We start from the raw sequence: 14,480 nt of genomic DNA, 5'->3' as shown, positions 1-14,480 counted from the left end.
TGCCCACGAAACGTGAGATGTCCCGACTCGTCTCGAAAACTAGAAGGTGGACTATATCTATCTTACCGAATGCTGTAGCTTTCGCCAACGGTCATACCGCGCTGAATATACTGGTTCTCGTCCGATCACCGAAGTCAAGCAGCTTCGGGCCTGGTATGTACTTGGATGGGTGACCGCCTGGGAACACCATGTACTGTTGGCGACCTTTTTCTTAATGCTGATAATGATCTTTTTTGAAACTTGAAATCAATCAATCACCCACAGTTTTTGCAGAATCGCTCCCCGAAGAGCCGGCGATGGTAGTTTTTCTGCGAGGATACGTTCCTGCCATATTATCGTATGTATTGTATGTGCGTTTTTTGTTTAAAAACCCAACCCTTCAAAAAATTTCCTTCTCTGTCTTTTAGCTTTAATGTTAACACATCTCTCGAAGGTTGTTAGAGCACATTTTCCCAATATGATTACAATGAATTGTATCATTATTTGTAGTACAAAAACGTATGTTTATTCTACAAATTCTTGGCATTGCCCACGAAACGTGAGATGTCCCGACTCGCCTCGAAAACTAGACGGTGGCCTATATGTAACTTACCGAAAGCAGTGTCTTTCGCCAACGGACATACCGCGTTAAATATACCGGTTTTCGTCCCCAAACAGAAGTCAAGCAGCTAAGGATCTGGTAAGTACTTGGATGGGTGACAGCCTGGGAGCACCAGGTACTGTTAGCAACCTTTTGCTTTTTTAATGGTGATAATGACTTCTCTGTAACTTGAAGTCAATCAATCACAAATATTTTTTGCAGGATCGCTTCCCGAAGAGCCGGCGTTGGTAGTTTTTCTGCGAGGATACGTTCCTGCCATATTATTTGATGTATTTTTGGGCGTTTCTGTTTAAAATCCCAACCCTGCGCAAAATTTCCTTCTCTGTCTTTTAGCTTTAATGTTAACACATCTCTCGAAAGTTGATAAAGCACATTTCCTCACTATGATCACAATGAATTGTATCATTATTTGTAGTACAAAAACGTATGTTTATTCTACACATTCTTGGCATTGCCCACGAAACGTGTGATGTCCCGACTCGTCTCGAAAACCAGAAGGTGGAGTATATCTATCTTACCGAAAGCAGCATTTCTCGCCAACGGTCATACCTCGTTGAATATACCGGTTCTCGTCCTATCACCGAAGTCAAGCAGCGTCGGGCCTGGTAAGTACTTGGATTGGTGACCTCCTGGGAACACCAGGTACTGTTGACAACCTTTTTGCTTTTTTAATGGTGATAATGACTTTTTTGTAACTTGAAGTCAATGAATCACAAACATTTTTTGCAGAATCGCTTCCCGAAGAGCCGGCGTTGGTAGCTTTTCTGCGAGGATACGTTCCTGCCATATTATTTGATGTATTTTTAGCGTTTTTTGTTTAAAAACCAAACACTTCACAAAATTTCCTTCTCTGTCTTTAGCTTTAATGTTAACACATCTCTCGAAGATTGTTAAAGCACATTTTCTCACTATGATTACAATGAAATGTATCATTATTTTGTGTAGTAACAATTATGTTTCACCTACACATTCTTGGCAGTGCACACAAAATGAGACATAACCCGTCTCGTCTCGAAAACTAGACGGTGGAGTATATCTATCTTACCGAATGCAGTACCTTTCGCCAACGGTCATACCGCGCTGAATATACCGGTTCTCGTCCGATCACCGAAGTCAATCAGCGTCGGGCCTAGTAAGAACTTGGATGGGTGACCGCCTGGGAACACCAGGTACTGTGGGCAACCTTTTCTTTAATGCTGATAATGACCTTTCTTGAAACTTGAAGTCAATCAATCACCCACAGTTTTTGATAAATCGCTCCCCGAAGAACCGACGTTGGTAGTTTTTCTGCGAGGATACCTTCCTGCCATATTATGTGATGTATTTTATGTGCGTTTTTTGTTTAAAAACCAAACACTTCACAAAATTTCCTTCACTGTCTTTTAGCTTTAATGTTAACACATCTCTCGAAGGTTGTTAAAGCACATTTTCACACTATGATTACAATGAAATGTATCATTAATAGTAACAATTATGTTTCATCTACACATTCTTGGCAGTGCACACTAAACGAGACATAACCCGTCTCGTCTCGAAAACTAGATGGTGGAGTATATCTAGCTTACCGAGAGCAGTACTTTTCGCCAACGGTCATACCGCGCTGAATATACCGGTTCTCGTCCGATCACCGAAGTCAAGCAGCGTCGGGCCTGGTAAGTACTTGGATGGGTGACTGCCTGGGAACACCAGGTACTGTTGGCAATCATTTTCTTTGTTTTGGTTAATAGTGACTTTTTGTAATTTGAAACCAATCAATCATCCACAGTTTCTGCAGAATCACCTCTTTTATAGCTGTAAGCATATAATATATGAAAAAAATATATATTAGTAATTATGAATATCCGGGAAGCCGATGTTTTATTTAATTTCTTATCATGCTGGGTTGCAGGGTGCTGTCGTATTACATCCGGCCGCCATAATTGCGGTGGATAGCTGTGCCTAGATCCGCCGTGTCTCTCTCCGTAGTTCCGGCGTTGGTAGTTTTCGGCGAGAATACGAGTCTGCGTTATTATTGGGTGTATATTTTGTTGAAAACCCTTTCACTGCACTAAATTTGAATCTCTATCTTGTAGCTTTAATTTTAACACATGTCTCGAATTTTTTTAGAGCACATTTTCTCACTATGATTACAATGAATTGTATCATTATTTGTAGTTCAAAAACGTATGTTTCTTCTACACATTCTTGGCATTGCCCACGAAACGTAGGATGTCGCGACTAATCTCGAAAGCTAGACGGTGGCCTATATGTAACTTACCGAAAGTAGTGCACTTCGCCAACGGACATACCGCGTTAAATATACCGGTTTTCGTCCCAAAACAGAAGTCAAGCAGCGACGGATCTGGTAAGTACTTGGATGGTTGACAGCCTGAGAGCACCATTTACTGTTAGCAACATTTTGGCTTTTTCAATGGTGTTAATGACTTTTTTGTAACTTGAAGTCAATGAATCACAAACATTTTTTGCAGAATCGCTTCCCGAAGAGACGGCGTTGGTAGTTTTTCTGCGAGGATACGTTCCTGCCATATTATTTGATGTATTTTTGGGCGTTTCTGTTTAAAATCCCAACCCTGCGCAAAATTTCCTTCTCTGTCTTTTAGCTTTAATGTTAACACATCTCTCGAAAGTTGATAAAGCACATTTTCTCACTATGATTAAAATGAAATGTATCATTAATAGTATCAATTATGTTTCATCTTCACATTCTTGGCAGTCCACACAAAACGGGACATAATACGTCTCGTCTGGAAAACTAGACGGTGGAGTATATCTATCTTACCGAAAGCAGTACCTTTCGCCAACGGTCATACCGCGCTGAATATACCGGTTCTCATCCGATCACCGAAGTCAAGCAGCGTCGGGCCTGGTAAGTACTTGGATGGTTGACTGCCTGGGAACACCAGGTACTGTTGGCAACCTTTTTTTTGTTTTGGTTGATAATGACCTTTTTGTAATTTGAAACCAATCAATCATCCACAGTTGCTGCAGAATCACCTCTCTTATAGCTATAAGCAATTAATATATGTAAAATATGTATATTAGTATATATGAATATCTGGGAAGCCGATGTTTTTTTTTAGTTTCTTATCATGCTGGTTTGAAGGGTGCAGTCTTATTACAGCCGGCCGCCATAATTGCGGTGGATAGCGGTGCCTGGATCCGCCGTGTCTCTCTCCGTAGGTCCGGCGTTGGTAGTTTTCGGCGAGAATACGAGTCTGCGTTATTATGGGGTGTATATTTTGTTCAAAACCCTTTCACTGCACTAAATTTGAATCCCTATCGAATGCTGTAGCTTTCGCCAACAGTTATACCGCGCGGAATACACCGGTTCTCGTCCGATCACCGAAGTCAAGCAGCTTCGGGCCTGGTAAGTACTTGGATGGGTGACCGCCTGGGAACACCATGTACTGTTGGCGACCTTTTTCTTAATGCTGATAATGATCTTTTTTGAAACTTGAAATCAATCAATCACCCACAGTTTTTGCAGAATCGCTCTCCGAAGAGCCGGCGATGGTAGTTTTTCTGCGAGGATACGTTCCTGCCATATTATCGTATGTATTTTATGTGCGTTTTTTGTTTAAAAACCCAACCCTTCAAAAAATTTCCTTCTCTGTCTTTTAGCTTTAATGTTAACACATCTCTCGAAGGTTGTTAGAGCACATTTTCTCAATATGATTACAATGAATTGTATCATTATTTGTAGTACAAAAACGTATGTTTATTCTACAAATTCTTGGCATTGCCCACGAAACGTGAGATGTCCCGACTCGCCTCGAAAACTAGACGGTGGCCTATATGTAACTTACCGAAAGCAGTGTCTTTCGCCAACGGACATACCGCGTTAAATATACCGGTTTTCGTCCCAAAACAGAAGTCAAGCAGCGAAGGATCTGGTAAGTACTTGGATGGGTGACAGCCTGGGAGCACCAGGTACTGTTAGCAACTTTTTGCTTTTTTAATGGTGATAATGACTTCTTTGTAACTTGAAGTCAATCAATCACAAATATTTTTTGCAGAATCGCTTCCCGAAGAGCCGGCGTTGGTAGTTTTTCTGCGAGGATACGTTCCTGCCATATTATTTGATGTATTTTTGGGCGTTTCTGTTTAAAATCCCAACCCTGCGCAAAATTTCCTTCTCTGTCTTTTAGCTCTAATGTTAACACATCTCTCGAAAGTTGATAAAGCACATTTTCTCACTATGATTAAAATGAAATGTATCATTAATAGTAACAATTATGTTTCATCTACACATTCTTGGCAGTCCACACTAAACGAGACATAACCCTTCTCGTCTCGAAAACTAGACGTTGGAGTATATCTATCTTACCGAAAGCAGTACCTTTCGCCAACGGTCATACCGCGCTGAATATACCGGTTCTCGTCCGATCACCGAAGTCAAGCAGTGTCGGGCCTGGTAAGTACTTGGATGGGTGACTGCCTGGGAACACCAGGTACTGTTGGCAACCTTTTTCTTTGTTTTGGTTAATATTGACCTTTTTGTAATTTGAAACCAATCAATCATCCACAGTTTCTGCAGAATCACCTCTTTCATAGCAGTCAGAAAATAATATATGTAAAAAATGTATATTAGTATATATGAATATCTGGGAAGCCGATGTTTTATTTAATTTCTTATCATGCTGGGTTGCAGGGTGCAGTCGTATTACAGCCGGCCTCCATAGTTGCGGTGGATAGCGGTGCCTGGATCCGCCGTGTCTCTCTCCGTAGGTCCGGCGTTGGTAGTTTTCGGCGAGTATACGAGTCTGCGTTATTATGGGGTGTATATTTTGTTCAAAACCCTTTCACAGCACTAAATTTGAATCTCTATCTTGTATCTTTAATGTTAACACATCTCTCGAAGTTTGTTAGAGCACATTTTCTCACTATGATTACAATGAATTGTATCATTATTTGTAGTACAAAAACGTATGTTTATTCTACAAATTCTTGGCATTGCCTACGAAACGTGAGATGTCCCGACTCGTCTCGAAAACTAGAAGGTGGACTATATGTAACTTACCGAAAGCAGTGTCTTTCGCCAACGGACATACCGCGTTAAATATACCGGTTTTCGTCCCAAAACAGAAGTCAAGAAGCGACGGATCTGATAAGTACTTGGATGGGTGACCGCCTGAGAGTACCAGGTACTTTTATCAACCTTTTTCTTTTTTAATGGTGATAATGACTTTTTGTAACTTGAAGTCAATCAATCACAAACATTTTTTGCAGAATCGCTTCCCGAAGAGCCGGCGTTGGTAGTTTTTGTGCGAGGATACGTTCCTGAAATATTATTTGATGTATTTTTGGGCCTTTCTGTTTAAAATCCCAACCCTGCACAAAATTTCCTTCTCTGTCTTTTAGCTTTAATGTTAACACATCTCTCGAAAGTTGATAAAGCACATTTTCTCACTATGATTACAATGAAATGTATCATTAATAGTAACAATTATGTTTCATCTACACATTCTTGGCAGTCCACACTAAACGAGACTTAACCCGTCTCGTCTCGAAAACTAGACGTTGGAGTATAACTATCTTACCGAGAGCAGTACCTTTCGCCAACGGTCATACCGCGCTGAATATACCGGTTCTCGTCCGATCACCGAAGTCAAGCAGCGTCGGTCCTGGTAAGTACTTGGATGGGTGACTGCCCGGGAACACCAGGTACTGTTGGCAACCTTATTCTTTGTTTTGGTTAATAGTGACCTTTTTGTAATTTGAAACCAATCAATCATCCACATTTTCTGCAGAATCACCTCTTTCATAGCAGTCAGAAAATAATATATGTAAAAAAATGTATGTTAGCATATATGAATATCTGGGAAGCCGATGTTTTTTTTTAATTTCTTATCATTCTGGGTTGCAGGGTGCTGTCGTATTACATCTGGCCGCCATAATTGCGGTGGATAGCGGTGCCTGGATCCGACGTGTCTCTCTCCGTAGGTCCTACGTTGGTAGTTTTCGGCGAGAATACGAGTCTGCGTTATTATGGGGTGTATATTTTGTTCAAAACCCTTTCACTGCACTAAATTTGAATCTCTATATTGCAGCTTTAATGTTAACACATCTCTCGAAGTTTGTTAGAGCACATTTTCTCACTATGATTTCAATGAATTGTATCATTATTTGTAGTACAAAAACTTATATTTCTTCTACACATTCTTGTCATTGCCCACAAAACGTAGGATGTCCCGACTCGTCTCGAAAGCTAGAAGGTTGCCTATATGTAACTTACCGAAAGCAGAGCCTTTCGCCAAAGGACATACCGCGTTAAATATACCGGTTTTCGTCCCTAAACAGAAGTCAAGCAGCGTCGGGCCTGGTAAGTACTTGGATGGGTGACTTCCTGGGAACACCAGGTACTGTTGGCAACCTTTTTCTTTGTTTGGGTTAATAGTGACCTTTTTGTAATTAGAAACCAATCAATCATCCACAGTTTCTGTAGAATCACCTCTTTTATAGCTGTAAGCAAATAATATATGTAAAAAATCATGCTGGCTTGCAGGGTGCTGTCGTATTACATCCGGCCGCCATAATTGCGGTGGATAGCGGTGCCTGGATCTGCCGTGTCTCTCTCCAAAGGTCCGGCGTTTGTAGTTTTCGGCGAGAATACGAGTCTGCGTTATTTTGGGGTGTATATTTTGTGCAAAACCCTTTCAATGCACTAAATTTGAATCTCTATCTTGTATCTTTAATGTTAACACATCTCTCGAAGTTTGTTAGAGCACATTTTCTCACTATGATTACAATGAATTGTATCATTATTTGTAGTACAAAAACGTATGTTTATTCTACAGATTCTTGGCATTGCCCACGAAACGTGAGATGTCCCGACTCGTCTCGAAAACTAGAAGGTGGACTATATCTATCTTACCGAATGCTGTAGCTTTCGCCAACGGTCATACCGCGCTGAATATACTGGTTCTCGTCCGATCACCGAAGTCAAGCAGCTTCGGGCCTGGTATGTACTTGGATGGGTGACCGCCTGGTAACACCATGTACTGTTGGCGACCTTTTTCTTAATGCTGATAATGATCTTTTTTGAAACTTGAAATCAATCAATCACCCACAGTTTTTGCAGAATCGCTCCCCGAAGAGCCGGCGATGGTAGTTTTTCTGCGAGGATACGTTCCTGCCATATTATCGTATGTATTGTATGTGCGTTTTTTGTTTAAAAACCCAACCCTTCAAAAAATTTCCTTCTCTGTCTTTTAGCTTTAATGTTAACACATCTCTCGAAGGTTGTTAGAGCACATTTTCCCAATATGATTACAATGAATTGTATCATTATTTGTAGTACAAAAACGTATGTTTATTCTACAAATTCTTGGCATTGCCCACGAAACGTGAGATGTCCCGACTCGCCTCGAAAACTAGACGGTGGCCTATATGTAACTTACCGAAAGCAGTGTCTTTCGCCAACGGACATACCGCGTTAAATATACCGGTTTTCGTCCCCAAACAGAAGTCAAGCAGCTAAGGATCTGGTAAGTACTTGGATGGGTGACAGCCTGGGAGCACCAGGTACTGTTAGCAACCTTTTGCTTTTTTAATGGTGATAATGACTTCTCTGTAACTTGAAGTCAATCAATCACAAATATTTTTTGCAGAATCGCTTCCCGAAGAGCCGGCGTTGGTAGTTTTTCTGCGAGGATACGTTCCTGCCATATTATTTGATGTATTTTTGGGCGTTTCTGTTTAAAATCCCAACCCTGCGCAAAATTTCCTTCTCTGTCTTTTAGCTTTAATGTTAACACATCTCTCGAAAGTTGATAAAGCACATTTCCTCACTATGATCACAATGAATTGTATCATTATTTGTAGTACAAAAACGTATGTTTATTCTACACATTCTTGGCATTGCCCACGAAACGTGTGATGTCCCGACTCGTCTCGAAAACCAGAAGGTGGAGTATATCTATCTTACCGAAAGCAGCATTTCTCGCCAACGGTCATACCTCGTTGAATATACCGGTTCTCGTCCTATCACCGAAGTCAAGCAGCGTCGGGCCTGGTAAGTACTTGGATTGGTGACCTCCTGGGAACACCAGGTACTGTTGACAACCTTTTTGCTTTTTTAATGGTGATAATGACTTTTTTGTAACTTGAAGTCAATGAATCACAAACATTTTTTGCAGAATCGCTTCCCGAAGAGCCGGCGTTGGTAGCTTTTCTGCGAGGATACGTTCCTGCCATATTATTTGATGTATTTTTAGCGTTTTTTGTTTAAAAACCAAACACTTCACAAAATTTCCTTCTCTGTCTTTAGCTTTAATGTTAACACATCTCTCGAAGATTGTTAAAGCACATTTTCTCACTATGATTACAATGAAATGTATCATTATTTTGTGTAGTAACAATTATGTTTCACCTACACATTCTTGGCAGTGCACACAAAATGAGACATAACCCGTCTCGTCTCGAAAACTAGACGGTGGAGTATATCTATCTTACCGAATGCAGTACCTTTCGCCAACGGTCATACCGCGCTGAATATACCGGTTCTCGTCCGATCACCGAAGTCAAGCAGCGTCGGGCCTAGTAAGAACTTGGATGGGTGACCGCCTGGGAACACCAGGTACTGTGGGCAACCTTTTCTTTAATGCTGATAATGACCTTTCTTGAAACTTGAAGTCAATCAATCACCCACAGTTTTTGATAAATCGCTCCCCGAAGAACCGACGTTGGTAGTTTTTCTGCGAGGATACCTTCCTGCCATATTATGTGATGTATTTTATGTGCGTTTTTTGTTTAAAAACCAAACACTTCACAAAATTTCCTTCACTGTCTTTTAGCTTTAATGTTAACACATCTCTCGAAGGTTGTTAAAGCACATTTTCACACTATGATTACAATGAAATGTATCATTAATAGTAACAATTATGTTTCATCTACACATTCTTGGCAGTGCACACTAAACGAGACATAACCCGTCTCGTCTCGAAAACTAGATGGTGGAGTATATCTAGCTTACCGAGAGCGGTACTTTTCGCCAACGGTCATACCGCGCTGAATATACCGGTTCTCGTCCGATCACCGAAGTCAAGCAGCGTCGGGCCTGGTAAGTACTTGGATGGGTGACTGCCTGGGAACACCAGGTACTGTTGGCAATCATTTTCTTTGTTTTGGTTAATAGTGACTTTTTGTAATTTGAAACCAATCAATCATCCACAGTTTCTGCAGAATCACCTCTTTTATAGCTGTAAGCATATAATATATGAAAAAAATATATATTAGTAATTATGAATATCCGGGAAGCCGATGTTTTATTTAATTTCTTATCATGCTGGGTTGCAGGGTGCTGTCGTATTACATCCGGCCGCCATAATTGCGGTGGATAGCTGTGCCTAGATCCGCCGTGTCTCTCTCCGTAGTTCCGGCGTTGGTAGTTTTCGGCGAGAATACGAGTCTGCGTTATTATTGGGTGTATATTTTGTTGAAAACCCTTTCACTGCACTAAATTTGAATCTCTATCTTGTAGCTTTAATTTTAACACATGTCTCGAATTTTTTTAGAGCACATTTTCTCACTATGATTACAATGAATTGTATCATTATTTGTAGTTCAAAAACGTATGTTTCTTCTACACATTCTTGGCATTGCCCACGAAACGTAGGATGTCGCGACTAATCTCGAAAGCTAGACGGTGGCCTATATGTAACTTACCGAAAGTAGTGCACTTCGCCAACGGACATACCGCGTTAAATATACCGGTTTTCGTCCCAAAACAGAAGTCAAGCAGCGACGGATCTGGTAAGTACTTGGATGGTTGACAGCCTGAGAGCACCATTTACTGTTAGCAACATTTTGGCTTTTTCAATGGTGTTAATGACTTTTTTGTAACTTGAAGTCAATGAATCACAAACATTTTTTGCAGAATCGCTTCCCGAAGAGACGGCGTTGGTAGTTTTTCTGCGAGGATACGTTCCTGCCATATTATTTGATGTATTTTTGGGCGTTTCTGTTTAAAATCCCAACCCTGCGCAAAATTTCCTTCTCTGTCTTTTAGCTTTAATGTTAACACATCTCTCGAAAGTTGATAAAGCACATTTTCTCACTATGATTGCAATGAAATGTATCATTAATAGTATCAATTATGTTTCATCTACACATTCTTGGCAGTCCACACAAAACGGGACATAATACGTCTCGTCTGGAAAACTAGACGGTGGAGTATATCTATCTTACCGAAAGCAGTACCTTTCGCCAACGGTCATACCGCGCTGAATATACCGGTTCTCATCCGATCACCGAAGTCAAGCAGCGTCGGGCCTGGTAAGTACTTGGATGGTTGACTGCCTGGGAACACCAGGTACTGTTGGCAACCTTTTTTTTGTTTTGGTTGATAATGACCTTTTTGTAATTTGAAACCAATCAATCATCCACAGTTGCTGCAGAATCACCTCTCTTATAGCTATAAGCAATTAATATATGTAAAATATGTATATTAGTATATATGAATATCTGGGAAGCCGATGTTTTTTTTTAGTTTCTTATCATGCTGGTTTGAAGGGTGCAGTCTTATTACAGCCGGCCGCCATAATTGCGGTGGATAGCGGTGCCTGGATCCGCCGTGTCTCTCTCCGTAGGTCCGGCGTTGGTAGTTTTCGGCGAGAATACGAGTCTGCGTTATTATGGGGTGTATATTTTGTTCAAAACCCTTTCACTGCACTAAATTTGAATCCCTATCGAATGCTGTAGCTTTCGCCAACGGTTATACCGCGCTGAATACACCGGTTCTCGTCCGATCACCGAAGTCAAGCAGCTTCGGGCCTGGTAAGTACTTGGATGGGTGACCGCCTGGGAACACCATGTACTGTTGGCGACCTTTTTCTTAATGCTGATAATGATCTTTTTTGAAACTTGAAATCAATCAATCACCCACAGTTTTTGCAGAATCGCTCTCCGAAGAGCCGGCGATGGTAGTTTTTCTGCGAGGATACGTTCCTGCCATATTATCGTATGTATTTTATGTGCGTTTTTTGTTTAAAAACCCAACCCTTCAAAAAATTTCCTTCTCTGTCTTTTAGCTTTAATGTTAACACATCTCTCGAAGGTTGTTAGAGCACATTTTCTCAATATGATTACAATGAATTGTATCATTATTTGTAGTACAAAAACGTATGTTTATTCTACAAATTCTTGGCATTGCCCACGAAACGTGAGATGTCCCGACTCGCCTCGAAAACTAGACGGTGGCCTATATGTAACTTACCGAAAGCAGTGTCTTTCGCCAACGGACATACCGCGTTAAATATACCGGTTTTCGTCCCAAAACAGAAGTCAAGCAGCGAAGGATCTGGTAAGTACTTGGATGGGTGACAGCCTGGGAACACCAGGTACTGTTAGCAACTTTTTGCTTTTTTAATGGTGATAATGACTTCTTTGTAACTTGAAGTCAATCAATCACAAATATTTTTTGCAGAATCGCTTCCCGAAGAGCCGGCGTTGGTAGTTTTTCTGCGAGGATACGTTCCTGCCATATTATTTGATGTATTTTTGGGCGTTTCTGTTTAAAATCCCAACCCTGCGCAAAATTTCCTTCTCTGTCTTTTAGCTCTAATGTTAACACATCTCTCGAAAGTTGATAAAGCACATTTTCTCACTATGATTAAAATGAAATGTATCATTAATAGTAACAATTATGTTTCATCTACACATTCTTGGCAGTCCACACTAAACGAGACATAACCCTTCTCGTCTCGAAAACTAGACGTTGGAGTATATCTATCTTACCGAAAGCAGTACCTTTCGCCAACGGTCATACCGCGCTGAATATACCGGTTCTCGTCCGATCACCGAAGTCAAGCAGTGTCGGGCCTGGTAAGTACTTGGATGGGTGACTGCCTGGGAACACCAGGTACTGTTGGCAACCTTTTTCTTTGTTTTGGTTAATATTGACCTTTTTGTAATTTGAAACCAATCAATCATCCACAGTTTCTGCAGAATCACCTCTTTCATAGCAGTCAGAAAATAATATATGTAAAAAATGTATATTAGTATATATGAATATCTGGGAAGCCGATGTTTTATTTAATTTCTTATCATGCTGGGTTGCAGGGTGCTGTCTTATTACATCCGGCCGCCATAATTGCAGTTTATAGCTGTGCCTGGATCCGCCGTGTCTCTCTCCGTAGTTCCGGCGTTGGTAGTTTTCGGCGAGAATACGAGTCTGCGTTATTATTGGGTGTATATTTTGTTCAAAACCCTTTCACTGCACTAAAGTTGAATCCCTATCTTGTAGCTTTTATGTTAACACATCTCTCGAAGTTTGTTAGAGCACATTTTCTCACTATGATTACAATGAATTGTATCATTATTTTAGTACAAAAACGTATGTTTCTTCAACACATTCTTGGCATTGCCCACGAAACGTAGGATGTCCCGACTCGTCTCGAAAGCTAGAAGGTGGCCTATATGTAACTTACCGAAAGTAGTGCATTTCGCCAACGGACATACCGCGTTAAATATACCGGTTTTCGTCAAAAAACAGAAACCAAGCAGCGACGGATCTTGAAAGTACTTGGATTGGTGACAGCCTGGGAGCACCAGGTACTGTTAGCAACCTTTTTGATTTTGTAATGGTGATAATGACTTTTTGTAACTTGAAGTCAATCAATCACAAACATTTTTTGCAGAATCGCTTCCCGAAGAGCAGGCGTTGGTAGTTTTTGTGCGAGGATACGTTCCTGAAATATTATTTGATGTATTTTTGGGCCTTTCTGTTTAAAATCCCAACCCTGCACAAAATTTCCTTCTCTGTCTTTTAGCTTTAATGTTAACACATCTCTCGAAAGTTGATAAAGCACATTTTCTCACTATGATTACAATGAAATGTATCATTAATAGTAACAATTATGTTTCATCTGCACATTCTTGGCAGTCCACACTAAACGAGACATAACCCGTCTCGTCTCGAAAACTAGACGTTGGAGTATATCTATCTTACCGAGAGCAGTACCTTTCGCCAACGGTCATACCGCGCTGAATATAGCGGTTCTCGTCCGATCACCGAAGTCAAGCAGCGTCGGTCCTGGTAAGTACTTGGATGGGTGACTGCCCGGGAACACCAGGTACTGTTGGCAACCTTATTCTTTGTTTTGGTTAATAGTGACCTTTTTGTAATTTGAAACCAATCAATCATCCACATTTTCTGCAGAATCACCTCTTTCATAGCAGTCAGAAAATAATATATGTAAAAAAATGTATGTTAGTATATATGAATATCTGGGAAGCCGATGTTTTTTTTTTAATTTCTTATCATTCTGGGTTGCAGGGTGCTGTCGTATTACATCTGGCCGCCATAATTGCGGTGGATAGCGGTTGCCTGGATCCGACGTGTCTCTCTCCGTAGGTCCTACGTTGGTAGTTTTCGGCGGGAATACGAGTCTGCGTTATTATGGGGTGTATATTTTGTTCAAAACCCTTTCACTGCACTAAATTTGAATCTCTATATTGCAGCTTTAATGTTAACACATCTCTCGAAGTTTGTTAGAGCACATTTTCTCACTATGATTTCAATGAATTGTATCATTATTTGTAGTACAAAAACTTATATTTCTTCTACACATTCTTGTCATTGCCCACAAAACGTAGGATGTCCCGACTCGTCTCGAAAGCTAGAAGGTTGCCTATATGTAACTTACCGAAAGCAGAGCCTTTCGCCAAAGGACATACCGCGTTAAATATACCGGTTTTCGTCCCTAAACAGAAGTCAAGCAGCGTCGGGCCTGGTAAGTACTTGGATGGGTGACTTCCTGGGAACACCAGGTACTGTTGGCAACCTTTTTCTTTGTTTGGGTTAATAGTGACCTTTTTGTAATTAGAAACCAATCAATCATCCACAGTTTCTGTAGAATCACCTCTTTTATAGCTGTAA

The 14,480-nt window shown here is 40.7% G+C and overlaps 10 non-coding genes and 8 pseudogenes across 10 annotated transcripts; all 18 read left to right on the top strand.

Annotated features, from left to right (window-relative positions):
- Window positions 1–83: 83 nt before the first annotated feature.
- On the top strand, window positions 84–202 carry LOC145995683 (5S ribosomal RNA; annotated as a pseudogene).
- Window positions 203–1,136: 934 nt separating this feature from the next.
- On the top strand, window positions 1,137–1,255 carry LOC145995736 (5S ribosomal RNA; annotated as a pseudogene).
- Window positions 1,256–1,663: 408 nt separating this feature from the next.
- On the top strand, window positions 1,664–1,782 carry LOC145995709 (5S ribosomal RNA; annotated as a pseudogene).
- A 401-nt stretch (window positions 1,783–2,183) lies between these two features.
- On the top strand, window positions 2,184–2,302 carry LOC145995725 (5S ribosomal RNA). The gene has a single exon (XR_014442718.1). It is a non-coding gene; the product is annotated as a 5S ribosomal RNA (ribosomal RNA).
- Window positions 2,303–3,397: 1,095 nt separating this feature from the next.
- Window positions 3,398–3,516, top strand: LOC145995402 (5S ribosomal RNA). Its single transcript, XR_014442457.1, has one exon. It is a non-coding gene; the product is annotated as a 5S ribosomal RNA (ribosomal RNA).
- Window positions 3,517–3,898: 382 nt separating this feature from the next.
- On the top strand, window positions 3,899–4,017 carry LOC145995676 (5S ribosomal RNA; annotated as a pseudogene).
- Window positions 4,018–4,945: 928 nt separating this feature from the next.
- LOC145995455 (5S ribosomal RNA) lies at window positions 4,946–5,064 on the top strand. Its single transcript, XR_014442507.1, has one exon. It is a non-coding gene; the product is annotated as a 5S ribosomal RNA (ribosomal RNA).
- Window positions 5,065–6,158: 1,094 nt separating this feature from the next.
- Window positions 6,159–6,277, top strand: LOC145995527 (5S ribosomal RNA). The gene has a single exon (XR_014442575.1). It is a non-coding gene; the product is annotated as a 5S ribosomal RNA (ribosomal RNA).
- A 576-nt stretch (window positions 6,278–6,853) lies between these two features.
- On the top strand, window positions 6,854–6,972 carry LOC145995804 (5S ribosomal RNA; annotated as a pseudogene).
- A 520-nt stretch (window positions 6,973–7,492) lies between these two features.
- LOC145995756 (5S ribosomal RNA) lies at window positions 7,493–7,611 on the top strand (annotated as a pseudogene).
- A 934-nt stretch (window positions 7,612–8,545) lies between these two features.
- LOC145995735 (5S ribosomal RNA) lies at window positions 8,546–8,664 on the top strand (annotated as a pseudogene).
- A 408-nt stretch (window positions 8,665–9,072) lies between these two features.
- Window positions 9,073–9,191, top strand: LOC145995671 (5S ribosomal RNA). The gene has a single exon (XR_014442713.1). It is a non-coding gene; the product is annotated as a 5S ribosomal RNA (ribosomal RNA).
- A 401-nt stretch (window positions 9,192–9,592) lies between these two features.
- LOC145995713 (5S ribosomal RNA) lies at window positions 9,593–9,711 on the top strand. Its single transcript, XR_014442717.1, has one exon. It is a non-coding gene; the product is annotated as a 5S ribosomal RNA (ribosomal RNA).
- A 1,095-nt stretch (window positions 9,712–10,806) lies between these two features.
- Window positions 10,807–10,925, top strand: LOC145995400 (5S ribosomal RNA). The gene has a single exon (XR_014442456.1). It is a non-coding gene; the product is annotated as a 5S ribosomal RNA (ribosomal RNA).
- Window positions 10,926–11,307: 382 nt separating this feature from the next.
- LOC145995571 (5S ribosomal RNA) lies at window positions 11,308–11,426 on the top strand. Its single transcript, XR_014442617.1, has one exon. It is a non-coding gene; the product is annotated as a 5S ribosomal RNA (ribosomal RNA).
- Window positions 11,427–12,354: 928 nt separating this feature from the next.
- Window positions 12,355–12,473, top strand: LOC145995454 (5S ribosomal RNA). Its single transcript, XR_014442506.1, has one exon. It is a non-coding gene; the product is annotated as a 5S ribosomal RNA (ribosomal RNA).
- Window positions 12,474–13,567: 1,094 nt separating this feature from the next.
- LOC145995650 (5S ribosomal RNA) lies at window positions 13,568–13,686 on the top strand. The gene has a single exon (XR_014442695.1). It is a non-coding gene; the product is annotated as a 5S ribosomal RNA (ribosomal RNA).
- A 578-nt stretch (window positions 13,687–14,264) lies between these two features.
- On the top strand, window positions 14,265–14,383 carry LOC145995803 (5S ribosomal RNA; annotated as a pseudogene).
- The last annotated feature ends 97 nt before the right edge of the window (window positions 14,384–14,480 follow it).

Source organism: Lepisma saccharinum, chromosome 11 (assembly GCF_977018435.1).
Source record: "Lepisma saccharinum chromosome 11, izLepSacc3.1, whole genome shotgun sequence".
Classification (NCBI taxonomy): Eukaryota; Metazoa; Arthropoda; class Insecta; order Zygentoma; family Lepismatidae; genus Lepisma; species Lepisma saccharinum.
The sequence above is the reverse complement of the archived record's forward strand: the minus strand, read 5'-3'. Positions and strand labels throughout refer to the sequence as shown.